Source organism: Misgurnus anguillicaudatus, chromosome 21 (genome assembly GCF_027580225.2).
Source record: "Misgurnus anguillicaudatus chromosome 21, ASM2758022v2, whole genome shotgun sequence".
NCBI classification, from domain to species: domain Eukaryota; kingdom Metazoa; phylum Chordata; class Actinopteri; order Cypriniformes; family Cobitidae; genus Misgurnus; species Misgurnus anguillicaudatus.
The window spans coordinates 15966668-15985112 of record NC_073357.2 but is presented as its reverse complement, the minus strand read 5'-3'; the positions used below and the strand labels follow the sequence as shown (position 1 = coordinate 15985112).

Sequence of the window (18445 nt, the reverse complement as noted above, 5' to 3'; positions counted from 1 at the left end):
ATAATTTTTTTCCAGAAATGCATCCTTTCTGTAAGCGTTCGCCGATGGCATGGCGTTGCCACATTAGTCTTGAAGTGGCTCTCGAATCGAGTCAGCGCTCGCTTACGGCCACACCACCCTGAGCACGCCCGCTCTCGTCTGATCTCGGAAGCCAAGCAGGGTCGGGCCTGGTTAGTACTTGGATGGGAGACCGCCTGGGAATACCAGGTGCTGTAAGCATTTAATTCTTTATTTAATTAATTATTTAATTATTTATTCATATAATTTTTTTCCAGAAATGCATCCTTTCTGTAAGCGTTCGCCGATGGCATGGCGTTGCCACATTAGTCTTGAAGTGGCTCTCGAATCGAGTCAGCGCTCGCTTACGGCCACACCACCCTGAGCACGCCCGCTCTCGTCTGATCTCGGAAGCCAAGCAGGGTCGGGCCTGTTTAGTACTTGGATGGGAGACCGCCTGGGAATACCAGGTGCTGTAAGCATTTAATAAATTATTTAATTATTTATTCATATAATTTTTTTCCAGAAATGCATCCTTTCTGTAAGCGTTCGCCGATGGCATGGCGTTGCCACATTAGTCTTGAAGTGGCTCTCGAATCGAGTCAGCGCTCGCTTACGGCCACACCACCCTGAGCACGCCCGCTCTCGTCTGATCTCGGAAGCCAAGCAGGGTCGGGCCTGGTTAGTACTTGGATGGGAGACCGCCTGGGAATACCAGGTGCTGTAAGCATTTAATTCTTTATTTAATTAATTATTTAATTATTTATTCATATAATTTTTTTCCAGAAATGCATCCTTTCTGTAAGCGTTCGCCGATGGCATGGCGTTGCCACATTAGTCTTGAAGTGGCTCTCGAATCGAGTCAGCGCTCGCTTACGGCCACACCACCCTGAGCACGCCCGCTCTCGTCTGATCTCGGAAGCCAAGCAGGGTCGGGCCTGGTTAGTACTTGGATGGGAGACCGCCTGGGAATACCAGGTGCTGTAAGCATTTAATTCTTTATTTAATTAATTATTTAATTATTTATTCATATAATTTTTTTCCAGAAATGCATCCTTTCTGTAAGCGTTCGCCGATGGCATGGCGTTGCCACATTAGTCTTGAAGTGGCTCTCGAATCGAGTCAGCGCTCGCTTACGGCCACACCACCCTGAGCACGCCCGCTCTCGTCTGATCTCGGAAGCCAAGCAGGGTCGGGCCTGGTTAGTACTTGGATGGGAGACCGCCTGGGAATACCAGGTGCTGTAAGCATTTAATTCTTTATTTAATTAATTATTTAATTATTTATTCATATAATTTTTTTCCAGAAATGCATCCTTTCTGTAAGCGTTCGCCGATGGCATGGCGTTGCCACATTAGTCTTGAAGTGGCTCTCGAATCGAGTCAGCGCTCGCTTACGGCCACACCACCCTGAGCACGCCCGCTCTCGTCTGATCTCGGAAGCCAAGCAGGGTCGGGCCTGGTTAGTACTTGGATGGGAGACCGCCTGGGAATACCAGGTGCTGTAAGCATTTAATTCTTTATTTAATTAATTATTTAATTATTTATTCATATAATTTTTTTCCAGAAATGCATCCTTTCTGTAAGCGTTCGCCGATGGCATGGCGTTGCCACATTAGTCTTGAAGTGGCTCTCGAATCGAGTCAGCGCTCGCTTACGGCCACACCACCCTGAGCACGCCCGCTCTCGTCTGATCTCGGAAGCCAAGCAGGGTCGGGCCTGGTTAGTACTTGGATGGGAGACCGCCTGGGAATACCAGGTGCTGTAAGCATTTAATTCTTTATTTAATTAATTATTTAATTATTTATTCATATAATTTTTTTCCAGAAATGCATCCTTTCTGTAAGCGTTCGCCGATGGCATGGCGTTGCCACATTAGTCTTGAAGTGGCTCTCGAATCGAGTCAGCGCTCGCTTACGGCCACACCACCCTGAGCACGCCCGCTCTCGTCTGATCTCGGAAGCCAAGCAGGGTCGGGCCTGGTTAGTACTTGGATGGGAGACCGCCTGGGAATACCAGGTGCTGTAAGCATTTAATTCTTTATTTAATTAATTATTTAATTATTTATTCATATAATTTTTTTCCAGAAATGCATCCTTTCTGTAAGCGTTCGCCGATGGCATGGCGTTGCCACATTAGTCTTGAAGTGGCTCTCGAATCGAGTCAGCGCTCGCTTACGGCCACACCACCCTGAGCACGCCCGCTCTCGTCTGATCTCGGAAGCCAAGCAGGGTCGGGCCTGGTTAGTACTTGGATGGGAGACCGCCTGGGAATACCAGGTGCTGTAAGCATTTAATTCTTTATTTAATTAATTATTTAATTATTTATTCATATAATTTTTTTCCAGAAATGCATCCTTTCTGTAAGCGTTCGCCGATGGCATGGCGTTGCCACATTAGTCTTGAAGTGGCTCTCGAATCGAGTCAGCGCTCGCTTACGGCCACACCACCCTGAGCACGCCCGCTCTCGTCTGATCTCGGAAGCCAAGCAGGGTCGGGCCTGGTTAGTACTTGGATGGGAGACCGCCTGGGAATACCAGGTGCTGTAAGCATTTAATTCTTTATTTAATTAATTATTTAATTATTTATTCATATAATTTTTTTCCAGAAATGCATCCTTTCTGTAAGCGTTCGCCGATGGCATGGCGTTGCCACATTAGTCTTGAAGTGGCTCTCGAATCGAGTCAGCGCTCGCTTACGGCCACACCACCCTGAGCACGCCCGCTCTCGTCTGATCTCGGAAGCCAAGCAGGGTCGGGCCTGGTTAGTACTTGGATGGGAGACCGCCTGGGAATACCAGGTGCTGTAAGCATTTAATTCTTTATTTAATTAATTATTTAATTATTTATTCATATAATTTTTTTCCAGAAATGCATCCTTTCTGTAAGCGTTCGCCGATGGCATGGCGTTGCCACATTAGTCTTGAAGTGGCTCTCGAATCGAGTCAGCGCTCGCTTACGGCCACACCACCCTGAGCACGCCCGCTCTCGTCTGATCTCGGAAGCCAAGCAGGGTCGGGCCTGGTTAGTACTTGGATGGGAGACCGCCTGGGAATACCAGGTGCTGTAAGCATTTAATTCTTTATTTAATTAATTATTTAATTATTTATTCATATAATTTTTTTCCAGAAATGCATCCTTTCTGTAAGCGTTCGCCGATGGCATGGCGTTGCCACATTAGTCTTGAAGTGGCTCTCGAATCGAGTCAGCGCTCGCTTACGGCCACACCACCCTGAGCACGCCCGCTCTCGTCTGATCTCGGAAGCCAAGCAGGGTCGGGCCTGTTTAGTACTTGGATGGGAGACCGCCTGGGAATACCAGGTGCTGTAAGCATTTAATAAATTATTTAATTATTTATTCATATAATTTTTTTCCAGAAATGCATCCTTTCTGTAAGCGTTCGCCGATGGCATGGCGTTGCCACATTAGTCTTGAAGTGGCTCTCGAATCGAGTCAGCGCTCGCTTACGGCCACACCACCCTGAGCACGCCCGCTCTCGTCTGATCTCGGAAGCCAAGCAGGGTCGGGCCTGGTTAGTACTTGGATGGGAGACCGCCTGGGAATACCAGGTGCTGTAAGCATTTAATTCTTTATTTAATTAATTATTTAATTATTTATTCATATAATTTTTTTCCAGAAATGCATCCTTTCTGTAAGCGTTCGCCGATGGCATGGCGTTGCCACATTAGTCTTGAAGTGGCTCTCGAATCGAGTCAGCGCTCGCTTACGGCCACACCACCCTGAGCACGCCCGCTCTCGTCTGATCTCGGAAGCCAAGCAGGGTCGGGCCTGGTTAGTACTTGGATGGGAGACCGCCTGGGAATACCAGGTGCTGTAAGCATTTAATTCTTTATTTAATTAATTATTTAATTATTTATTCATATAATTTTTTTCCAGAAATGCATCCTTTCTGTAAGCGTTCGCCGATGGCATGGCGTTGCCACATTAGTCTTGAAGTGGCTCTCGAATCGAGTCAGCGCTCGCTTACGGCCACACCACCCTGAGCACGCCCGCTCTCGTCTGATCTCGGAAGCCAAGCAGGGTCGGGCCTGGTTAGTACTTGGATGGGAGACCGCCTGGGAATACCAGGTGCTGTAAGCATTTAATTCTTTATTTAATTAATTATTTAATTATTTATTCATATAATTTTTTTCCAGAAATGCATCCTTTCTGTAAGCGTTCGCCGATGGCATGGCGTTGCCACATTAGTCTTGAAGTGGCTCTCGAATCGAGTCAGCGCTCGCTTACGGCCACACCACCCTGAGCACGCCCGCTCTCGTCTGATCTCGGAAGCCAAGCAGGGTCGGGCCTGGTTAGTACTTGGATGGGAGACCGCCTGGGAATACCAGGTGCTGTAAGCATTTAATTCTTTATTTAATTAATTATTTAATTATTTATTCATATAATTTTTTTCCAGAAATGCATCCTTTCTGTAAGCGTTCGCCGATGGCATGGCGTTGCCACATTAGTCTTGAAGTGGCTCTCGAATCGAGTCAGCGCTCGCTTACGGCCACACCACCCTGAGCACGCCCGCTCTCGTCTGATCTCGGAAGCCAAGCAGGGTCGGGCCTGGTTAGTACTTGGATGGGAGACCGCCTGGGAATACCAGGTGCTGTAAGCATTTAATTCTTTATTTAATTAATTATTTAATTATTTATTCATATAATTTTTTTCCAGAAATGCATCCTTTCTGTAAGCGTTCGCCGATGGCATGGCGTTGCCACATTAGTCTTGAAGTGGCTCTCGAATCGAGTCAGCGCTCGCTTACGGCCACACCACCCTGAGCACGCCCGCTCTCGTCTGATCTCGGAAGCCAAGCAGGGTCGGGCCTGTTTAGTACTTGGATGGGAGACCGCCTGGGAATACCAGGTGCTGTAAGCATTTAATTAATTATTTATTCATATAATTTTTTTCCAGAAATGCATCCTTTCTGTAAGCGTTCGCCGATGGCATGGCGTTGCCACATTAGTCTTGAAGTGGCTCTCGAATCGAGTCAGCGCTCGCTTACGGCCACACCACCCTGAGCACGCCCGCTCTCGTCTGATCTCGGAAGCCAAGCAGGGTCGGGCCTGGTTAGTACTTGGATGGGAGACCGCCTGGGAATACCAGGTGCTGTAAGCATTTAATTCTTTATTTAATTAATTATTTAATTATTTATTCATATAATTTTTTTCCAGAAATGCATCCTTTCTGTAAGCGTTCGCCGATGGCATGGCGTTGCCACATTAGTCTTGAAGTGGCTCTCGAATCGAGTCAGCGCTCGCTTACGGCCACACCACCCTGAGCACGCCCGCTCTCGTCTGATCTCGGAAGCCAAGCAGGGTCGGGCCTGGTTAGTACTTGGATGGGAGACCGCCTGGGAATACCAGGTGCTGTAAGCATTTAATTCTTTATTTAATTAATTATTTAATTATTTATTCATATAATTTTTTTCCAGAAATGCATCCTTTCTGTAAGCGTTCGCCGATGGCATGGCGTTGCCACATTAGTCTTGAAGTGGCTCTCGAATCGAGTCAGCGCTCGCTTACGGCCACACCACCCTGAGCACGCCCGCTCTCGTCTGATCTCGGAAGCCAAGCAGGGTCGGGCCTGGTTAGTACTTGGATGGGAGACCGCCTGGGAATACCAGGTGCTGTAAGCATTTAATTCTTTATTTAATTAATTATTTAATTATTTATTCATATAATTTTTTTCCAGAAATGCATCCTTTCTGTAAGCGTTCGCCGATGGCATGGCGTTGCCACATTAGTCTTGAAGTGGCTCTCGAATCGAGTCAGCGCTCGCTTACGGCCACACCACCCTGAGCACGCCCGCTCTCGTCTGATCTCGGAAGCCAAGCAGGGTCGGGCCTGTTTAGTACTTGGATGGGAGACCGCCTGGGAATACCAGGTGCTGTAAGCATTTAATAAATTATTTATTCATATAATTTTTTTCCAGAAATGCATCCTTTCTGTAAGCGTTCGCCGATGGCATGGCGTTGCCACATTAGTCTTGAAGTGGCTCTCGAATCGAGTCAGCGCTCGCTTACGGCCACACCACCCTGAGCACGCCCGCTCTCGTCTGATCTCGGAAGCCAAGCAGGGTCGGGCCTGGTTAGTACTTGGATGGGAGACCGCCTGGGAATACCAGGTGCTGTAAGCATTTAATTCTTTATTTAATTAATTATTTAATTATTTATTCATATAATTTTTTTCCAGAAATGCATCCTTTCTGTAAGCGTTCGCCGATGGCATGGCGTTGCCACATTAGTCTTGAAGTGGCTCTCGAATCGAGTCAGCGCTCGCTTACGGCCACACCACCCTGAGCACGCCCGCTCTCGTCTGATCTCGGAAGCCAAGCAGGGTCGGGCCTGGTTAGTACTTGGATGGGAGACCGCCTGGGAATACCAGGTGCTGTAAGCATTTAATTCTTTATTTAATTAATTATTTAATTATTTATTCATATAATTTTTTTCCAGAAATGCATCCTTTCTGTAAGCGTTCGCCGATGGCATGGCGTTGCCACATTAGTCTTGAAGTGGCTCTCGAATCGAGTCAGCGCTCGCTTACGGCCACACCACCCTGAGCACGCCCGCTCTCGTCTGATCTCGGAAGCCAAGCAGGGTCGGGCCTGGTTAGTACTTGGATGGGAGACCGCCTGGGAATACCAGGTGCTGTAAGCATTTAATTCTTTATTTAATTAATTATTTAATTATTTATTCATATAATTTTTTTCCAGAAATGCATCCTTTCTGTAAGCGTTCGCCGATGGCATGGCGTTGCCACATTAGTCTTGAAGTGGCTCTCGAATCGAGTCAGCGCTCGCTTACGGCCACACCACCCTGAGCACGCCCGCTCTCGTCTGATCTCGGAAGCCAAGCAGGGTCGGGCCTGGTTAGTACTTGGATGGGAGACCGCCTGGGAATACCAGGTGCTGTAAGCATTTAATTAATTATTTAATTATTTATTCATATAATTTTTTTCCAGAAATGCATCCTTTCTGTAAGCGTTCGCCGATGGCATGGCGTTGCCACATTAGTCTTGAAGTGGCTCTCGAATCGAGTCAGCGCTCGCTTACGGCCACACCACCCTGAGCACGCCCGCTCTCGTCTGATCTCGGAAGCCAAGCAGGGTCGGGCCTGGTTAGTACTTGGATGGGAGACCGCCTGGGAATACCAGGTGCTGTAAGCATTTAATTCTTTATTTAATTAATTATTTAATTATTTATTCATATAATTTTTTTCCAGAAATGCATCCTTTCTGTAAGCGTTCGCCGATGGCATGGCGTTGCCACATTAGTCTTGAAGTGGCTCTCGAATCGAGTCAGCGCTCGCTTACGGCCACACCACCCTGAGCACGCCCGCTCTCGTCTGATCTCGGAAGCCAAGCAGGGTCGGGCCTGTTTAGTACTTGGATGGGAGACCGCCTGGGAATACCAGGTGCTGTAAGCATTTAATAAATTATTTAATTATTTATTCATATAATTTTTTTCCAGAAATGCATCCTTTCTGTAAGCGTTCGCCGATGGCATGGCGTTGCCACATTAGTCTTGAAGTGGCTCTCGAATCGAGTCAGCGCTCGCTTACGGCCACACCACCCTGAGCACGCCCGCTCTCGTCTGATCTCGGAAGCCAAGCAGGGTCGGGCCTGGTTAGTACTTGGATGGGAGACCGCCTGGGAATACCAGGTGCTGTAAGCATTTAATTCTTTATTTAATTAATTATTTAATTATTTATTCATATAATTTTTTTCCAGAAATGCATCCTTTCTGTAAGCGTTCGCCGATGGCATGGCGTTGCCACATTAGTCTTGAAGTGGCTCTCGAATCGAGTCAGCGCTCGCTTACGGCCACACCACCCTGAGCACGCCCGCTCTCGTCTGATCTCGGAAGCCAAGCAGGGTCGGGCCTGGTTAGTACTTGGATGGGAGACCGCCTGGGAATACCAGGTGCTGTAAGCATTTAATTCTTTATTTAATTAATTATTTAATTATTTATTCATATAATTTTTTTCCAGAAATGCATCCTTTCTGTAAGCGTTCGCCGATGGCATGGCGTTGCCACATTAGTCTTGAAGTGGCTCTCGAATCGAGTCAGCGCTCGCTTACGGCCACACCACCCTGAGCACGCCCGCTCTCGTCTGATCTCGGAAGCCAAGCAGGGTCGGGCCTGGTTAGTACTTGGATGGGAGACCGCCTGGGAATACCAGGTGCTGTAAGCATTTAATTCTTTATTTAATTAATTATTTAATTATTTATTCATATAATTTTTTTCCAGAAATGCATCCTTTCTGTAAGCGTTCGCCGATGGCATGGCGTTGCCACATTAGTCTTGAAGTGGCTCTCGAATCGAGTCAGCGCTCGCTTACGGCCACACCACCCTGAGCACGCCCGCTCTCGTCTGATCTCGGAAGCCAAGCAGGGTCGGGCCTGGTTAGTACTTGGATGGGAGACCGCCTGGGAATACCAGGTGCTGTAAGCATTTAATTCTTTATTTAATTAATTATTTAATTATTTATTCATATAATTTTTTTCCAGAAATGCATCCTTTCTGTAAGCGTTCGCCGATGGCATGGCGTTGCCACATTAGTCTTGAAGTGGCTCTCGAATCGAGTCAGCGCTCGCTTACGGCCACACCACCCTGAGCACGCCCGCTCTCGTCTGATCTCGGAAGCCAAGCAGGGTCGGGCCTGTTTAGTACTTGGATGGGAGACCGCCTGGGAATACCAGGTGCTGTAAGCATTTAATAAATTATTTATTCATATAATTTTTTTCCAGAAATGCATCCTTTCTGTAAGCGTTCGCCGATGGCATGGCGTTGCCACATTAGTCTTGAAGTGGCTCTCGAATCGAGTCAGCGCTCGCTTACGGCCACACCACCCTGAGCACGCCCGCTCTCGTCTGATCTCGGAAGCCAAGCAGGGTCGGGCCTGGTTAGTACTTGGATGGGAGACCGCCTGGGAATACCAGGTGCTGTAAGCATTTAATTCTTTATTTAATTAATTATTTAATTATTTATTCATATAATTTTTTTCCAGAAATGCATCCTTTCTGTAAGCGTTCGCCGATGGCATGGCGTTGCCACATTAGTCTTGAAGTGGCTCTCGAATCGAGTCAGCGCTCGCTTACGGCCACACCACCCTGAGCACGCCCGCTCTCGTCTGATCTCGGAAGCCAAGCAGGGTCGGGCCTGGTTAGTACTTGGATGGGAGACCGCCTGGGAATACCAGGTGCTGTAAGCATTTAATTCTTTATTTAATTAATTATTTAATTATTTATTCATATAATTTTTTTCCAGAAATGCATCCTTTCTGTAAGCGTTCGCCGATGGCATGGCGTTGCCACATTAGTCTTGAAGTGGCTCTCGAATCGAGTCAGCGCTCGCTTACGGCCACACCACCCTGAGCACGCCCGCTCTCGTCTGATCTCGGAAGCCAAGCAGGGTCGGGCCTGGTTAGTACTTGGATGGGAGACCGCCTGGGAATACCAGGTGCTGTAAGCATTTAATTCTTTATTTAATTAATTATTTAATTATTTATTCATATAATTTTTTTCCAGAAATGCATCCTTTCTGTAAGCGTTCGCCGATGGCATGGCGTTGCCACATTAGTCTTGAAGTGGCTCTCGAATCGAGTCAGCGCTCGCTTACGGCCACACCACCCTGAGCACGCCCGCTCTCGTCTGATCTCGGAAGCCAAGCAGGGTCGGGCCTGGTTAGTACTTGGATGGGAGACCGCCTGGGAATACCAGGTGCTGTAAGCATTTAATTCTTTATTTAATTAATTATTTAATTATTTATTCATATAATTTTTTTCCAGAAATGCATCCTTTCTGTAAGCGTTCGCCGATGGCATGGCGTTGCCACATTAGTCTTGAAGTGGCTCTCGAATCGAGTCAGCGCTCGCTTACGGCCACACCACCCTGAGCACGCCCGCTCTCGTCTGATCTCGGAAGCCAAGCAGGGTCGGGCCTGGTTAGTACTTGGATGGGAGACCGCCTGGGAATACCAGGTGCTGTAAGCATTTAATTCTTTATTTAATTAATTATTTAATTATTTATTCATATAATTTTTTTCCAGAAATGCATCCTTTCTGTAAGCGTTCGCCGATGGCATGGCGTTGCCACATTAGTCTTGAAGTGGCTCTCGAATCGAGTCAGCGCTCGCTTACGGCCACACCACCCTGAGCACGCCCGCTCTCGTCTGATCTCGGAAGCCAAGCAGGGTCGGGCCTGGTTAGTACTTGGATGGGAGACCGCCTGGGAATACCAGGTGCTGTAAGCATTTAATTAATTATTTAATTATTTATTCATATAATTTTTTTCCAGAAATGCATCCTTTCTGTAAGCGTTCGCCGATGGCATGGCGTTGCCACATTAGTCTTGAAGTGGCTCTCGAATCGAGTCAGCGCTCGCTTACGGCCACACCACCCTGAGCACGCCCGCTCTCGTCTGATCTCGGAAGCCAAGCAGGGTCGGGCCTGGTTAGTACTTGGATGGGAGACCGCCTGGGAATACCAGGTGCTGTAAGCATTTAATTCTTTATTTAATTAATTATTTAATTATTTATTCATATAATTTTTTTCCAGAAATGCATCCTTTCTGTAAGCGTTCGCCGATGGCATGGCGTTGCCACATTAGTCTTGAAGTGGCTCTCGAATCGAGTCAGCGCTCGCTTACGGCCACACCACCCTGAGCACGCCCGCTCTCGTCTGATCTCGGAAGCCAAGCAGGGTCGGGCCTGGTTAGTACTTGGATGGGAGACCGCCTGGGAATACCAGGTGCTGTAAGCATTTAATTAATTATTTATTCATATAATTTTTTTCCAGAAATGCATCCTTTCTGTAAGCGTTCGCCGATGGCATGGCGTTGCCACATTAGTCTTGAAGTGGCTCTCGAATCGAGTCAGCGCTCGCTTACGGCCACACCACCCTGAGCACGCCCGCTCTCGTCTGATCTCGGAAGCCAAGCAGGGTCGGGCCTGGTTAGTACTTGGATGGGAGACCGCCTGGGAATACCAGGTGCTGTAAGCATTTAATTCTTTATTTAATTAATTATTTAATTATTTATTCATATAATTTTTTTCCAGAAATGCATCCTTTCTGTAAGCGTTCGCCGATGGCATGGCGTTGCCACATTAGTCTTGAAGTGGCTCTCGAATCGAGTCAGCGCTCGCTTACGGCCACACCACCCTGAGCACGCCCGCTCTCGTCTGATCTCGGAAGCCAAGCAGGGTCGGGCCTGTTTAGTACTTGGATGGGAGACCGCCTGGGAATACCAGGTGCTGTAAGCATTTAATTAATTATTTATTCATATAATTTTTTTCCAGAAATGCATCCTTTCTGTAAGCGTTCGCCGATGGCATGGCGTTGCCACATTAGTCTTGAAGTGGCTCTCGAATCGAGTCAGCGCTCGCTTACGGCCACACCACCCTGAGCACGCCCGCTCTCGTCTGATCTCGGAAGCCAAGCAGGGTCGGGCCTGGTTAGTACTTGGATGGGAGACCGCCTGGGAATACCAGGTGCTGTAAGCATTTAATTCTTTATTTAATTAATTATTTAATTATTTATTCATATAATTTTTTTCCAGAAATGCATCCTTTCTGTAAGCGTTCGCCGATGGCATGGCGTTGCCACATTAGTCTTGAAGTGGCTCTCGAATCGAGTCAGCGCTCGCTTACGGCCACACCACCCTGAGCACGCCCGCTCTCGTCTGATCTCGGAAGCCAAGCAGGGTCGGGCCTGGTTAGTACTTGGATGGGAGACCGCCTGGGAATACCAGGTGCTGTAAGCATTTAATTCTTTATTTAATTAATTATTTAATTATTTATTCATATAATTTTTTTCCAGAAATGCATCCTTTCTGTAAGCGTTCGCCGATGGCATGGCGTTGCCACATTAGTCTTGAAGTGGCTCTCGAATCGAGTCAGCGCTCGCTTACGGCCACACCACCCTGAGCACGCCCGCTCTCGTCTGATCTCGGAAGCCAAGCAGGGTCGGGCCTGGTTAGTACTTGGATGGGAGACCGCCTGGGAATACCAGGTGCTGTAAGCATTTAATTCTTTATTTAATTAATTATTTAATTATTTATTCATATAATTTTTTTCCAGAAATGCATCCTTTCTGTAAGCGTTCGCCGATGGCATGGCGTTGCCACATTAGTCTTGAAGTGGCTCTCGAATCGAGTCAGCGCTCGCTTACGGCCACACCACCCTGAGCACGCCCGCTCTCGTCTGATCTCGGAAGCCAAGCAGGGTCGGGCCTGTTTAGTACTTGGATGGGAGACCGCCTGGGAATACCAGGTGCTGTAAGCATTTAATAAATTATTTAATTATTTATTCATATAATTTTTTTCCAGAAATGCATCCTTTCTGTAAGCGTTCGCCGATGGCATGGCGTTGCCACATTAGTCTTGAAGTGGCTCTCGAATCGAGTCAGCGCTCGCTTACGGCCACACCACCCTGAGCACGCCCGCTCTCGTCTGATCTCGGAAGCCAAGCAGGGTCGGGCCTGGTTAGTACTTGGATGGGAGACCGCCTGGGAATACCAGGTGCTGTAAGCATTTAATTCTTTATTTAATTAATTATTTAATTATTTATTCATATAATTTTTTTCCAGAAATGCATCCTTTCTGTAAGCGTTCGCCGATGGCATGGCGTTGCCACATTAGTCTTGAAGTGGCTCTCGAATCGAGTCAGCGCTCGCTTACGGCCACACCACCCTGAGCACGCCCGCTCTCGTCTGATCTCGGAAGCCAAGCAGGGTCGGGCCTGGTTAGTACTTGGATGGGAGACCGCCTGGGAATACCAGGTGCTGTAAGCATTTAATTAATTATTTAATTATTTATTCATATAATTTTTTTCCAGAAATGCATCCTTTCTGTAAGCGTTCGCCGATGGCATGGCGTTGCCACATTAGTCTTGAAGTGGCTCTCGAATCGAGTCAGCGCTCGCTTACGGCCACACCACCCTGAGCACGCCCGCTCTCGTCTGATCTCGGAAGCCAAGCAGGGTCGGGCCTGGTTAGTACTTGGATGGGAGACCGCCTGGGAATACCAGGTGCTGTAAGCATTTAATTCTTTATTTAATTAATTATTTAATTATTTATTCATATAATTTTTTTCCAGAAATGCATCCTTTCTGTAAGCGTTCGCCGATGGCATGGCGTTGCCACATTAGTCTTGAAGTGGCTCTCGAATCGAGTCAGCGCTCGCTTACGGCCACACCACCCTGAGCACGCCCGCTCTCGTCTGATCTCGGAAGCCAAGCAGGGTCGGGCCTGGTTAGTACTTGGATGGGAGACCGCCTGGGAATACCAGGTGCTGTAAGCATTTAATTCTTTATTTAATTAATTATTTAATTATTTATTCATATAATTTTTTTCCAGAAATGCATCCTTTCTGTAAGCGTTCGCCGATGGCATGGCGTTGCCACATTAGTCTTGAAGTGGCTCTCGAATCGAGTCAGCGCTCGCTTACGGCCACACCACCCTGAGCACGCCCGCTCTCGTCTGATCTCGGAAGCCAAGCAGGGTCGGGCCTGGTTAGTACTTGGATGGGAGACCGCCTGGGAATACCAGGTGCTGTAAGCATTTAATTCTTTATTTAATTAATTATTTAATTATTTATTCATATAATTTTTTTCCAGAAATGCATCCTTTCTGTAAGCGTTCGCCGATGGCATGGCGTTGCCACATTAGTCTTGAAGTGGCTCTCGAATCGAGTCAGCGCTCGCTTACGGCCACACCACCCTGAGCACGCCCGCTCTCGTCTGATCTCGGAAGCCAAGCAGGGTCGGGCCTGGTTAGTACTTGGATGGGAGACCGCCTGGGAATACCAGGTGCTGTAAGCATTTAATTCTTTATTTAATTAATTATTTAATTATTTATTCATATAATTTTTTTCCAGAAATGCATCCTTTCTGTAAGCGTTCGCCGATGGCATGGCGTTGCCACATTAGTCTTGAAGTGGCTCTCGAATCGAGTCAGCGCTCGCTTACGGCCACACCACCCTGAGCACGCCCGCTCTCGTCTGATCTCGGAAGCCAAGCAGGGTCGGGCCTGGTTAGTACTTGGATGGGAGACCGCCTGGGAATACCAGGTGCTGTAAGCATTTAAATTCTTTATTTAATTAATTATTTAATTATTTATTCATATAATTTTTTTCCAGAAATGCATCCTTTCTGTAAGCGTTCGCCGATGGCATGGCGTTGCCACATTAGTCTTGAAGTGGCTCTCGAATCGAGTCAGCGCTCGCTTACGGCCACACCACCCTGAGCACGCCCGCTCTCGTCTGATCTCGGAAGCCAAGCAGGGTCGGGCCTGGTTAGTACTTGGATGGGAGACCGCCTGGGAATACCAGGTGCTGTAAGCATTTAATTCTTTATTTAATTAATTATTTAATTATTTATTCATATAATTTTTTTCCAGAAATGCATCCTTTCTGTAAGCGTTCGCCGATGGCATGGCGTTGCCACATTAGTCTTGAAGTGGCTCTCGAATCGAGTCAGCGCTCGCTTACGGCCACACCACCCTGAGCACGCCCGCTCTCGTCTGATCTCGGAAGCCAAGCAGGGTCGGGCCTGGTTAGTACTTGGATGGGAGACCGCCTGGGAATACCAGGTGCTGTAAGCATTTAATTAATTATTTAATTATTTATTCATATAATTTTTTTCCAGAAATGCATCCTTTCTGTAAGCGTTCGCCGATGGCATGGCGTTGCCACATTAGTCTTGAAGTGGCTCTCGAATCGAGTCAGCGCTCGCTTACGGCCACACCACCCTGAGCACGCCCGCTCTCGTCTGATCTCGGAAGCCAAGCAGAGTCGGGCCTGGTTAGTACTTGGATGGGAGACCGCCTGGGAATACCAGGTGCTGTAAGCATTTAATTCTTTATTTAATTAATTATTTAATTATTTATTCATATAATTTTTTTCCAGAAATGCATCCTTTCTGTAAGCGTTCGCCGATGGCATGGCGTTGCCACATTAGTCTTGAAGTGGCTCTCGAATCGAGTCAGCGCTCGCTTACGGCCACACCACCCTGAGCACGCCCGCTCTCGTCTGATCTCGGAAGCCAAGCAGGGTCGGGCCTGTTTAGTACTTGGATGGGAGACCGCCTGGGAATACCAGGTGCTGTAAGCATTTAATAAATTATTTAATTATTTATTCATATAATTTTTTTCCAGAAATGCATCCTTTCTGTAAGCGTTCGCCGATGGCATGGCGTTGCCACATTAGTCTTGAAGTGGCTCTCGAATCGAGTCAGCGCTCGCTTACGGCCACACCACCCTGAGCACGCCCGCTCTCGTCTGATCTCGGAAGCCAAGCAGGGTCGGGCCTGGTTAGTACTTGGATGGGAGACCGCCTGGGAATACCAGGTGCTGTAAGCATTTAATTCTTTATTTAATTAATTATTTAATTATTTATTCATATAATTTTTTCCAGAAATGCATCCTTTCTGTAAGCGTTCGCCGATGGCATGGCGTTGCCACATTAGTCTTGAAGAGGCTCTCGAATCGAGTCAGCGCTCGCTTACGGCCACACCACCCTGAGCACGCCCGCTCTCGTCTGATCTCGGAAGCCAAGCAGGGTCGGGCCTGGTTAGTACTTGGATGGGAGACCGCCTGGGAATACCAGGTGCTGTAAGCATTTAATTCTTTATTTAATTAATTATTTAATTATTTATTCATATAATTTTTTTCCAGAAATGCATCCTTTCTGTAAGCGTTCGCCGATGGCATGGCGTTGCCACATTAGTCTTGAAGTGGCTCTCGAATCGAGTCAGCGCTCGCTTACGGCCACACCACCCTGAGCACGCCCGCTCTCGTCTGATCTCGGAAGCCAAGCAGGGTCGGGCCTGGTTAGTACTTGGATGGGAGACCGCCTGGGAATACCAGGTGCTGTGAGCATTTAATTCTTTATTTAATTAATTATTTAATTATTTATTCATATAATTTTTTTCCAGAAATGCATCCTTTCTGTAAGCGTTCGCCGATGGCATGGCGTTGCCACATTAGTCTTGAAGTGGCTCTCGAATCGAGTCAGCGCTCGCTTACGGCCACACCACCCTGAGCACGCCCGCTCTCGTCTGATCTCGGAAGCCAAGCAGGGTCGGGCCTGTTTAGTACTTGGATGGGAGACCGCCTGGGAATACCAGGTGCTGTAAGCATTTAATTAATTATTTAATTATTTATTCATATAATTTTTTTCCAGAAATGCATCCTTTCTGTAAGCGTTCGCCGATGGCATGGCGTTGCCACATTAGTCTTGAAGTGGCTCTCGAATCGAGTCAGCGCTCGCTTACGGCCACACCACCCTGAGCACGCCCGCTCTCGTCTGATCTCGGAAGCCAAGCAGGGTCGGGCCTGGTTAGTACTTGGATGGGAGACCGCCTGGGAATACCAGGTGCTGTAAGCATTTAATTCTTTATTTAATTAATTATTTAATTATTTATTCATATATTTTTTTTCCAGAAATGCATCCTTTCTGTAAGCGTTCGCCGATGGCATGGCGTTGCCACATTAGTCTTGAAGTGGCTCTCGAATCGAGTCAGCGCTCGCTTACGGCCACACCACCCTGAGCACGCCCGCTCTCGTCTGATCTCGGAAGCCAAGCAGGGTCGGGTCTGTTTAGTACTTGGATGGGAGACCGCCTGGGAATACCAGGTGCTGTAAGCATTTAATTAATTATTTATTCATATAATTTTTTTCCAGAAATGCATCCTTTCTGTAAGCGTTCGCCGATGGCATGGCGTTGCCACATTAGTCTTGAAGTGGCTCTCGAATCGAGTCAGCGCTCGCTTACGGCCACACCACCCTGAGCACGCCCGCTCTCGTCTGATCTCGGAAGCCAAGCAGGGTCGGGCCTGGTTAGTACTTGGATGGGAGACCGCCTGGGAATACCAGGTGCTGTAAGCATTTAATTCTTTATTTAATTAATTATTTAATTATTTATTCATATAATTTTTTTCCAGAAATGCATCCTTTCTGTAAGCGTTCGCCGATGGCATGGCGTTGCCACATTAGTCTTGAAGTGGCATTCGAATCGAGTCAGCGCTCGCTTACGGCCACACCACCCTGAGCACGCCCGCTCTCGTCTGATCTCGGAAGCCAAGCAGGGTCGGGCCTGTTTAGTACTTGGATGGGAGACCGCCTGGGAATACCAGGTGCTGTAAGCATTTAATAAATTATTTAATTATTTATTCATATAATTTTTTTCCAGAAATGCATCCTTTCTGTAAGCGTTCGCCGATGGCATGGCGTTGCCACATTAGTCTTGAAGTGGCTCTCGAATCGAGTCAGCGCTCGCCTACGGCCACACCACCCTGAGCACGCCCGCTCTCGTCTGATCTCGGAAGCCAAGCAGGGTCGGGTCTGGTTAGTACTTGGATGGGAGACCGCCTAGTAATACCAGGTGCTGTAAGCATTTAATTCTTTATTTAATTAATTATTTATTTATTTATTCATATAATTTTTTCCAGAAATGCATCCTTTCTGTAAGCGTTCGCCGATGGCATGGCGTTGCCACATTAGTCTTGAAGAGGCTCTCGAATCGAGTCAGCGCTCGCTTACGGCCACACCACCCTGAGCACGCCCGCTCTCGTCTGATCTCGGAAGCCAAGCAGGGTCGGGCCTGGTTAGTACTTGGATGGGAGACCGCCTGGGAATACCAGGTGCTGTAAGCATTTATTTCTTTATTTAATTAATTATTTAATTATTTATTCATATAATTTTTTTCCAGAAATGCATCCTTTCTGTAAGCGTTCGCCGATGGCATGGCGTTGCCACATTAGTCTTGAAGTGGCTCTCGAATAGAGTCAGCGCTCGCTTACGGCCACACCACCCTGAGCACGCCCGCTCTCGTCTGATCTCGGAAGCCAAGCAGGGTCGGGCCTGGTTAGTACTTGGATGGGAGACCGCCTGGGAATACCAGGTGCTGTAAGCATTTAATTCTTTATTTAATTAATTATTTAATTATTTATTCATATAATTTTTTTCCAGAAATGCATCCTTTCTGTAAGCGTTCGCCGATGGCATGGCATTGCCACATTAGTCTTGAAGTGGCTCTCGAATCGAGTCAGCGCTCGCTTACGGCCACACCACCCTGAGCACGCCCGCTCTCGTCTGATCTCGGAAGCCAAGCAGGGTCGGGCCTGGTTAGTACTTGGATGGGAGACCGCCTGGGAATACCAGGTGCTGTAAGCATTTAATTCTTTATTTAATTAATTATTTAATTATTTATTCATATAATTTTGTTCCAGAAATGCATCCTTTCTGTAAGCGTTCGCCGATGGCATGGCGTTGCCACATTAGTCTTGAAGTGGCTCTCGAATCGAGTCAGTGCTCGCTTACGGCCACACCACCCTGAGCACGCCCGCTCTCGTCTGATCTCGGAAGCCAAGCAGGGTCGGGCCTGGTAAGTACTTGGATGGGAGACCGCCTGGGAATACCAGGTGCTGTAAGCATTTAATTCTTTATTTAATT

General features: G+C 47.4%; 71 non-coding genes and 1 pseudogene across 71 annotated transcripts; all 72 read left to right on the top strand.

Moving 5' to 3' along the window:
* Window positions 1-100: 100 nt before the first annotated feature.
* LOC141355723 (5S ribosomal RNA) lies at window positions 101-219 on the top strand. Its single transcript, XR_012362161.1, has one exon. It is a non-coding gene; the product is annotated as a 5S ribosomal RNA (ribosomal RNA).
* A 141-nt stretch (window positions 220-360) lies between these two features.
* LOC141357621 (5S ribosomal RNA) lies at window positions 361-479 on the top strand. Its single transcript, XR_012364108.1, has one exon. It is a non-coding gene; the product is annotated as a 5S ribosomal RNA (ribosomal RNA).
* A 129-nt stretch (window positions 480-608) lies between these two features.
* On the top strand, window positions 609-727 carry LOC141355722 (5S ribosomal RNA). Its single transcript, XR_012362160.1, has one exon. It is a non-coding gene; the product is annotated as a 5S ribosomal RNA (ribosomal RNA).
* A 141-nt stretch (window positions 728-868) lies between these two features.
* On the top strand, window positions 869-987 carry LOC141355721 (5S ribosomal RNA). The gene has a single exon (XR_012362159.1). It is a non-coding gene; the product is annotated as a 5S ribosomal RNA (ribosomal RNA).
* Window positions 988-1128: 141 nt separating this feature from the next.
* LOC141355720 (5S ribosomal RNA) lies at window positions 1129-1247 on the top strand. Its single transcript, XR_012362158.1, has one exon. It is a non-coding gene; the product is annotated as a 5S ribosomal RNA (ribosomal RNA).
* Window positions 1248-1388: 141 nt separating this feature from the next.
* Window positions 1389-1507, top strand: LOC141355719 (5S ribosomal RNA). The gene has a single exon (XR_012362157.1). It is a non-coding gene; the product is annotated as a 5S ribosomal RNA (ribosomal RNA).
* A 141-nt stretch (window positions 1508-1648) lies between these two features.
* LOC141355717 (5S ribosomal RNA) lies at window positions 1649-1767 on the top strand. Its single transcript, XR_012362155.1, has one exon. It is a non-coding gene; the product is annotated as a 5S ribosomal RNA (ribosomal RNA).
* A 141-nt stretch (window positions 1768-1908) lies between these two features.
* LOC141355716 (5S ribosomal RNA) lies at window positions 1909-2027 on the top strand. The gene has a single exon (XR_012362154.1). It is a non-coding gene; the product is annotated as a 5S ribosomal RNA (ribosomal RNA).
* A 141-nt stretch (window positions 2028-2168) lies between these two features.
* On the top strand, window positions 2169-2287 carry LOC141355715 (5S ribosomal RNA). The gene has a single exon (XR_012362153.1). It is a non-coding gene; the product is annotated as a 5S ribosomal RNA (ribosomal RNA).
* A 141-nt stretch (window positions 2288-2428) lies between these two features.
* LOC141355714 (5S ribosomal RNA) lies at window positions 2429-2547 on the top strand. Its single transcript, XR_012362152.1, has one exon. It is a non-coding gene; the product is annotated as a 5S ribosomal RNA (ribosomal RNA).
* Window positions 2548-2688: 141 nt separating this feature from the next.
* LOC141355713 (5S ribosomal RNA) lies at window positions 2689-2807 on the top strand. The gene has a single exon (XR_012362151.1). It is a non-coding gene; the product is annotated as a 5S ribosomal RNA (ribosomal RNA).
* A 141-nt stretch (window positions 2808-2948) lies between these two features.
* LOC141355711 (5S ribosomal RNA) lies at window positions 2949-3067 on the top strand. The gene has a single exon (XR_012362149.1). It is a non-coding gene; the product is annotated as a 5S ribosomal RNA (ribosomal RNA).
* A 141-nt stretch (window positions 3068-3208) lies between these two features.
* LOC141357620 (5S ribosomal RNA) lies at window positions 3209-3327 on the top strand. The gene has a single exon (XR_012364107.1). It is a non-coding gene; the product is annotated as a 5S ribosomal RNA (ribosomal RNA).
* Window positions 3328-3456: 129 nt separating this feature from the next.
* On the top strand, window positions 3457-3575 carry LOC141355710 (5S ribosomal RNA). The gene has a single exon (XR_012362148.1). It is a non-coding gene; the product is annotated as a 5S ribosomal RNA (ribosomal RNA).
* A 141-nt stretch (window positions 3576-3716) lies between these two features.
* On the top strand, window positions 3717-3835 carry LOC141355709 (5S ribosomal RNA). Its single transcript, XR_012362147.1, has one exon. It is a non-coding gene; the product is annotated as a 5S ribosomal RNA (ribosomal RNA).
* Window positions 3836-3976: 141 nt separating this feature from the next.
* LOC141355708 (5S ribosomal RNA) lies at window positions 3977-4095 on the top strand. Its single transcript, XR_012362146.1, has one exon. It is a non-coding gene; the product is annotated as a 5S ribosomal RNA (ribosomal RNA).
* Window positions 4096-4236: 141 nt separating this feature from the next.
* On the top strand, window positions 4237-4355 carry LOC141355707 (5S ribosomal RNA). The gene has a single exon (XR_012362145.1). It is a non-coding gene; the product is annotated as a 5S ribosomal RNA (ribosomal RNA).
* A 141-nt stretch (window positions 4356-4496) lies between these two features.
* LOC141355705 (5S ribosomal RNA) lies at window positions 4497-4615 on the top strand. Its single transcript, XR_012362143.1, has one exon. It is a non-coding gene; the product is annotated as a 5S ribosomal RNA (ribosomal RNA).
* A 141-nt stretch (window positions 4616-4756) lies between these two features.
* On the top strand, window positions 4757-4875 carry LOC141357619 (5S ribosomal RNA). Its single transcript, XR_012364106.1, has one exon. It is a non-coding gene; the product is annotated as a 5S ribosomal RNA (ribosomal RNA).
* Window positions 4876-4996: 121 nt separating this feature from the next.
* LOC141355704 (5S ribosomal RNA) lies at window positions 4997-5115 on the top strand. The gene has a single exon (XR_012362142.1). It is a non-coding gene; the product is annotated as a 5S ribosomal RNA (ribosomal RNA).
* A 141-nt stretch (window positions 5116-5256) lies between these two features.
* LOC141355703 (5S ribosomal RNA) lies at window positions 5257-5375 on the top strand. The gene has a single exon (XR_012362141.1). It is a non-coding gene; the product is annotated as a 5S ribosomal RNA (ribosomal RNA).
* Window positions 5376-5516: 141 nt separating this feature from the next.
* Window positions 5517-5635, top strand: LOC141355702 (5S ribosomal RNA). The gene has a single exon (XR_012362140.1). It is a non-coding gene; the product is annotated as a 5S ribosomal RNA (ribosomal RNA).
* A 141-nt stretch (window positions 5636-5776) lies between these two features.
* On the top strand, window positions 5777-5895 carry LOC141357618 (5S ribosomal RNA). Its single transcript, XR_012364105.1, has one exon. It is a non-coding gene; the product is annotated as a 5S ribosomal RNA (ribosomal RNA).
* A 121-nt stretch (window positions 5896-6016) lies between these two features.
* On the top strand, window positions 6017-6135 carry LOC141355701 (5S ribosomal RNA). The gene has a single exon (XR_012362139.1). It is a non-coding gene; the product is annotated as a 5S ribosomal RNA (ribosomal RNA).
* A 141-nt stretch (window positions 6136-6276) lies between these two features.
* Window positions 6277-6395, top strand: LOC141355700 (5S ribosomal RNA). The gene has a single exon (XR_012362138.1). It is a non-coding gene; the product is annotated as a 5S ribosomal RNA (ribosomal RNA).
* A 141-nt stretch (window positions 6396-6536) lies between these two features.
* On the top strand, window positions 6537-6655 carry LOC141355699 (5S ribosomal RNA). The gene has a single exon (XR_012362137.1). It is a non-coding gene; the product is annotated as a 5S ribosomal RNA (ribosomal RNA).
* Window positions 6656-6796: 141 nt separating this feature from the next.
* Window positions 6797-6915, top strand: LOC141355698 (5S ribosomal RNA). Its single transcript, XR_012362136.1, has one exon. It is a non-coding gene; the product is annotated as a 5S ribosomal RNA (ribosomal RNA).
* A 129-nt stretch (window positions 6916-7044) lies between these two features.
* On the top strand, window positions 7045-7163 carry LOC141355697 (5S ribosomal RNA). Its single transcript, XR_012362135.1, has one exon. It is a non-coding gene; the product is annotated as a 5S ribosomal RNA (ribosomal RNA).
* Window positions 7164-7304: 141 nt separating this feature from the next.
* Window positions 7305-7423, top strand: LOC141357617 (5S ribosomal RNA). Its single transcript, XR_012364104.1, has one exon. It is a non-coding gene; the product is annotated as a 5S ribosomal RNA (ribosomal RNA).
* Window positions 7424-7552: 129 nt separating this feature from the next.
* Window positions 7553-7671, top strand: LOC141355696 (5S ribosomal RNA). Its single transcript, XR_012362134.1, has one exon. It is a non-coding gene; the product is annotated as a 5S ribosomal RNA (ribosomal RNA).
* Window positions 7672-7812: 141 nt separating this feature from the next.
* Window positions 7813-7931, top strand: LOC141355694 (5S ribosomal RNA). Its single transcript, XR_012362132.1, has one exon. It is a non-coding gene; the product is annotated as a 5S ribosomal RNA (ribosomal RNA).
* A 141-nt stretch (window positions 7932-8072) lies between these two features.
* LOC141355693 (5S ribosomal RNA) lies at window positions 8073-8191 on the top strand. Its single transcript, XR_012362131.1, has one exon. It is a non-coding gene; the product is annotated as a 5S ribosomal RNA (ribosomal RNA).
* A 141-nt stretch (window positions 8192-8332) lies between these two features.
* On the top strand, window positions 8333-8451 carry LOC141355692 (5S ribosomal RNA). Its single transcript, XR_012362130.1, has one exon. It is a non-coding gene; the product is annotated as a 5S ribosomal RNA (ribosomal RNA).
* Window positions 8452-8592: 141 nt separating this feature from the next.
* On the top strand, window positions 8593-8711 carry LOC141357616 (5S ribosomal RNA). The gene has a single exon (XR_012364103.1). It is a non-coding gene; the product is annotated as a 5S ribosomal RNA (ribosomal RNA).
* Window positions 8712-8832: 121 nt separating this feature from the next.
* On the top strand, window positions 8833-8951 carry LOC141355691 (5S ribosomal RNA). Its single transcript, XR_012362129.1, has one exon. It is a non-coding gene; the product is annotated as a 5S ribosomal RNA (ribosomal RNA).
* A 141-nt stretch (window positions 8952-9092) lies between these two features.
* On the top strand, window positions 9093-9211 carry LOC141355690 (5S ribosomal RNA). The gene has a single exon (XR_012362128.1). It is a non-coding gene; the product is annotated as a 5S ribosomal RNA (ribosomal RNA).
* A 141-nt stretch (window positions 9212-9352) lies between these two features.
* Window positions 9353-9471, top strand: LOC141355689 (5S ribosomal RNA). The gene has a single exon (XR_012362127.1). It is a non-coding gene; the product is annotated as a 5S ribosomal RNA (ribosomal RNA).
* Window positions 9472-9612: 141 nt separating this feature from the next.
* LOC141355688 (5S ribosomal RNA) lies at window positions 9613-9731 on the top strand. The gene has a single exon (XR_012362126.1). It is a non-coding gene; the product is annotated as a 5S ribosomal RNA (ribosomal RNA).
* A 141-nt stretch (window positions 9732-9872) lies between these two features.
* LOC141355687 (5S ribosomal RNA) lies at window positions 9873-9991 on the top strand. The gene has a single exon (XR_012362125.1). It is a non-coding gene; the product is annotated as a 5S ribosomal RNA (ribosomal RNA).
* Window positions 9992-10132: 141 nt separating this feature from the next.
* On the top strand, window positions 10133-10251 carry LOC141355686 (5S ribosomal RNA). Its single transcript, XR_012362124.1, has one exon. It is a non-coding gene; the product is annotated as a 5S ribosomal RNA (ribosomal RNA).
* A 129-nt stretch (window positions 10252-10380) lies between these two features.
* LOC141355685 (5S ribosomal RNA) lies at window positions 10381-10499 on the top strand. Its single transcript, XR_012362123.1, has one exon. It is a non-coding gene; the product is annotated as a 5S ribosomal RNA (ribosomal RNA).
* A 141-nt stretch (window positions 10500-10640) lies between these two features.
* On the top strand, window positions 10641-10759 carry LOC141355683 (5S ribosomal RNA). The gene has a single exon (XR_012362121.1). It is a non-coding gene; the product is annotated as a 5S ribosomal RNA (ribosomal RNA).
* Window positions 10760-10880: 121 nt separating this feature from the next.
* On the top strand, window positions 10881-10999 carry LOC141355682 (5S ribosomal RNA). Its single transcript, XR_012362120.1, has one exon. It is a non-coding gene; the product is annotated as a 5S ribosomal RNA (ribosomal RNA).
* A 141-nt stretch (window positions 11000-11140) lies between these two features.
* On the top strand, window positions 11141-11259 carry LOC141357614 (5S ribosomal RNA). The gene has a single exon (XR_012364101.1). It is a non-coding gene; the product is annotated as a 5S ribosomal RNA (ribosomal RNA).
* Window positions 11260-11380: 121 nt separating this feature from the next.
* LOC141355681 (5S ribosomal RNA) lies at window positions 11381-11499 on the top strand. Its single transcript, XR_012362119.1, has one exon. It is a non-coding gene; the product is annotated as a 5S ribosomal RNA (ribosomal RNA).
* A 141-nt stretch (window positions 11500-11640) lies between these two features.
* On the top strand, window positions 11641-11759 carry LOC141355680 (5S ribosomal RNA). Its single transcript, XR_012362118.1, has one exon. It is a non-coding gene; the product is annotated as a 5S ribosomal RNA (ribosomal RNA).
* Window positions 11760-11900: 141 nt separating this feature from the next.
* Window positions 11901-12019, top strand: LOC141355679 (5S ribosomal RNA). Its single transcript, XR_012362117.1, has one exon. It is a non-coding gene; the product is annotated as a 5S ribosomal RNA (ribosomal RNA).
* A 141-nt stretch (window positions 12020-12160) lies between these two features.
* LOC141357613 (5S ribosomal RNA) lies at window positions 12161-12279 on the top strand. Its single transcript, XR_012364100.1, has one exon. It is a non-coding gene; the product is annotated as a 5S ribosomal RNA (ribosomal RNA).
* Window positions 12280-12408: 129 nt separating this feature from the next.
* LOC141355678 (5S ribosomal RNA) lies at window positions 12409-12527 on the top strand. Its single transcript, XR_012362116.1, has one exon. It is a non-coding gene; the product is annotated as a 5S ribosomal RNA (ribosomal RNA).
* A 141-nt stretch (window positions 12528-12668) lies between these two features.
* LOC141355677 (5S ribosomal RNA) lies at window positions 12669-12787 on the top strand. Its single transcript, XR_012362115.1, has one exon. It is a non-coding gene; the product is annotated as a 5S ribosomal RNA (ribosomal RNA).
* A 129-nt stretch (window positions 12788-12916) lies between these two features.
* LOC141355676 (5S ribosomal RNA) lies at window positions 12917-13035 on the top strand. Its single transcript, XR_012362114.1, has one exon. It is a non-coding gene; the product is annotated as a 5S ribosomal RNA (ribosomal RNA).
* Window positions 13036-13176: 141 nt separating this feature from the next.
* LOC141355675 (5S ribosomal RNA) lies at window positions 13177-13295 on the top strand. The gene has a single exon (XR_012362113.1). It is a non-coding gene; the product is annotated as a 5S ribosomal RNA (ribosomal RNA).
* Window positions 13296-13436: 141 nt separating this feature from the next.
* Window positions 13437-13555, top strand: LOC141355674 (5S ribosomal RNA). Its single transcript, XR_012362112.1, has one exon. It is a non-coding gene; the product is annotated as a 5S ribosomal RNA (ribosomal RNA).
* A 141-nt stretch (window positions 13556-13696) lies between these two features.
* Window positions 13697-13815, top strand: LOC141355672 (5S ribosomal RNA). The gene has a single exon (XR_012362110.1). It is a non-coding gene; the product is annotated as a 5S ribosomal RNA (ribosomal RNA).
* Window positions 13816-13956: 141 nt separating this feature from the next.
* On the top strand, window positions 13957-14075 carry LOC141355671 (5S ribosomal RNA). Its single transcript, XR_012362109.1, has one exon. It is a non-coding gene; the product is annotated as a 5S ribosomal RNA (ribosomal RNA).
* Window positions 14076-14217: 142 nt separating this feature from the next.
* Window positions 14218-14336, top strand: LOC141355670 (5S ribosomal RNA). Its single transcript, XR_012362108.1, has one exon. It is a non-coding gene; the product is annotated as a 5S ribosomal RNA (ribosomal RNA).
* Window positions 14337-14477: 141 nt separating this feature from the next.
* LOC141355669 (5S ribosomal RNA) lies at window positions 14478-14596 on the top strand. Its single transcript, XR_012362107.1, has one exon. It is a non-coding gene; the product is annotated as a 5S ribosomal RNA (ribosomal RNA).
* A 129-nt stretch (window positions 14597-14725) lies between these two features.
* Window positions 14726-14844, top strand: LOC141358214 (5S ribosomal RNA). Its single transcript, XR_012364703.1, has one exon. It is a non-coding gene; the product is annotated as a 5S ribosomal RNA (ribosomal RNA).
* A 141-nt stretch (window positions 14845-14985) lies between these two features.
* On the top strand, window positions 14986-15104 carry LOC141357612 (5S ribosomal RNA). Its single transcript, XR_012364099.1, has one exon. It is a non-coding gene; the product is annotated as a 5S ribosomal RNA (ribosomal RNA).
* A 129-nt stretch (window positions 15105-15233) lies between these two features.
* Window positions 15234-15352, top strand: LOC141355668 (5S ribosomal RNA). Its single transcript, XR_012362106.1, has one exon. It is a non-coding gene; the product is annotated as a 5S ribosomal RNA (ribosomal RNA).
* A 140-nt stretch (window positions 15353-15492) lies between these two features.
* LOC141355667 (5S ribosomal RNA) lies at window positions 15493-15611 on the top strand. The gene has a single exon (XR_012362105.1). It is a non-coding gene; the product is annotated as a 5S ribosomal RNA (ribosomal RNA).
* A 141-nt stretch (window positions 15612-15752) lies between these two features.
* On the top strand, window positions 15753-15871 carry LOC141357407 (5S ribosomal RNA). The gene has a single exon (XR_012363894.1). It is a non-coding gene; the product is annotated as a 5S ribosomal RNA (ribosomal RNA).
* Window positions 15872-16012: 141 nt separating this feature from the next.
* LOC141357611 (5S ribosomal RNA) lies at window positions 16013-16131 on the top strand. The gene has a single exon (XR_012364098.1). It is a non-coding gene; the product is annotated as a 5S ribosomal RNA (ribosomal RNA).
* A 129-nt stretch (window positions 16132-16260) lies between these two features.
* On the top strand, window positions 16261-16379 carry LOC141355666 (5S ribosomal RNA). Its single transcript, XR_012362104.1, has one exon. It is a non-coding gene; the product is annotated as a 5S ribosomal RNA (ribosomal RNA).
* A 141-nt stretch (window positions 16380-16520) lies between these two features.
* LOC141353565 (5S ribosomal RNA) lies at window positions 16521-16639 on the top strand. The gene has a single exon (XR_012360661.1). It is a non-coding gene; the product is annotated as a 5S ribosomal RNA (ribosomal RNA).
* Window positions 16640-16760: 121 nt separating this feature from the next.
* On the top strand, window positions 16761-16879 carry LOC141355665 (5S ribosomal RNA). The gene has a single exon (XR_012362103.1). It is a non-coding gene; the product is annotated as a 5S ribosomal RNA (ribosomal RNA).
* Window positions 16880-17020: 141 nt separating this feature from the next.
* LOC141357610 (5S ribosomal RNA) lies at window positions 17021-17139 on the top strand. Its single transcript, XR_012364097.1, has one exon. It is a non-coding gene; the product is annotated as a 5S ribosomal RNA (ribosomal RNA).
* Window positions 17140-17268: 129 nt separating this feature from the next.
* LOC141354336 (5S ribosomal RNA) lies at window positions 17269-17387 on the top strand (annotated as a pseudogene).
* Window positions 17388-17527: 140 nt separating this feature from the next.
* LOC141355664 (5S ribosomal RNA) lies at window positions 17528-17646 on the top strand. The gene has a single exon (XR_012362102.1). It is a non-coding gene; the product is annotated as a 5S ribosomal RNA (ribosomal RNA).
* Window positions 17647-17787: 141 nt separating this feature from the next.
* Window positions 17788-17906, top strand: LOC141355663 (5S ribosomal RNA). The gene has a single exon (XR_012362101.1). It is a non-coding gene; the product is annotated as a 5S ribosomal RNA (ribosomal RNA).
* A 141-nt stretch (window positions 17907-18047) lies between these two features.
* Window positions 18048-18166, top strand: LOC141355661 (5S ribosomal RNA). The gene has a single exon (XR_012362099.1). It is a non-coding gene; the product is annotated as a 5S ribosomal RNA (ribosomal RNA).
* A 141-nt stretch (window positions 18167-18307) lies between these two features.
* Window positions 18308-18426, top strand: LOC141357209 (5S ribosomal RNA). The gene has a single exon (XR_012363692.1). It is a non-coding gene; the product is annotated as a 5S ribosomal RNA (ribosomal RNA).
* Window positions 18427-18445: the final 19 nt, after the last annotated feature.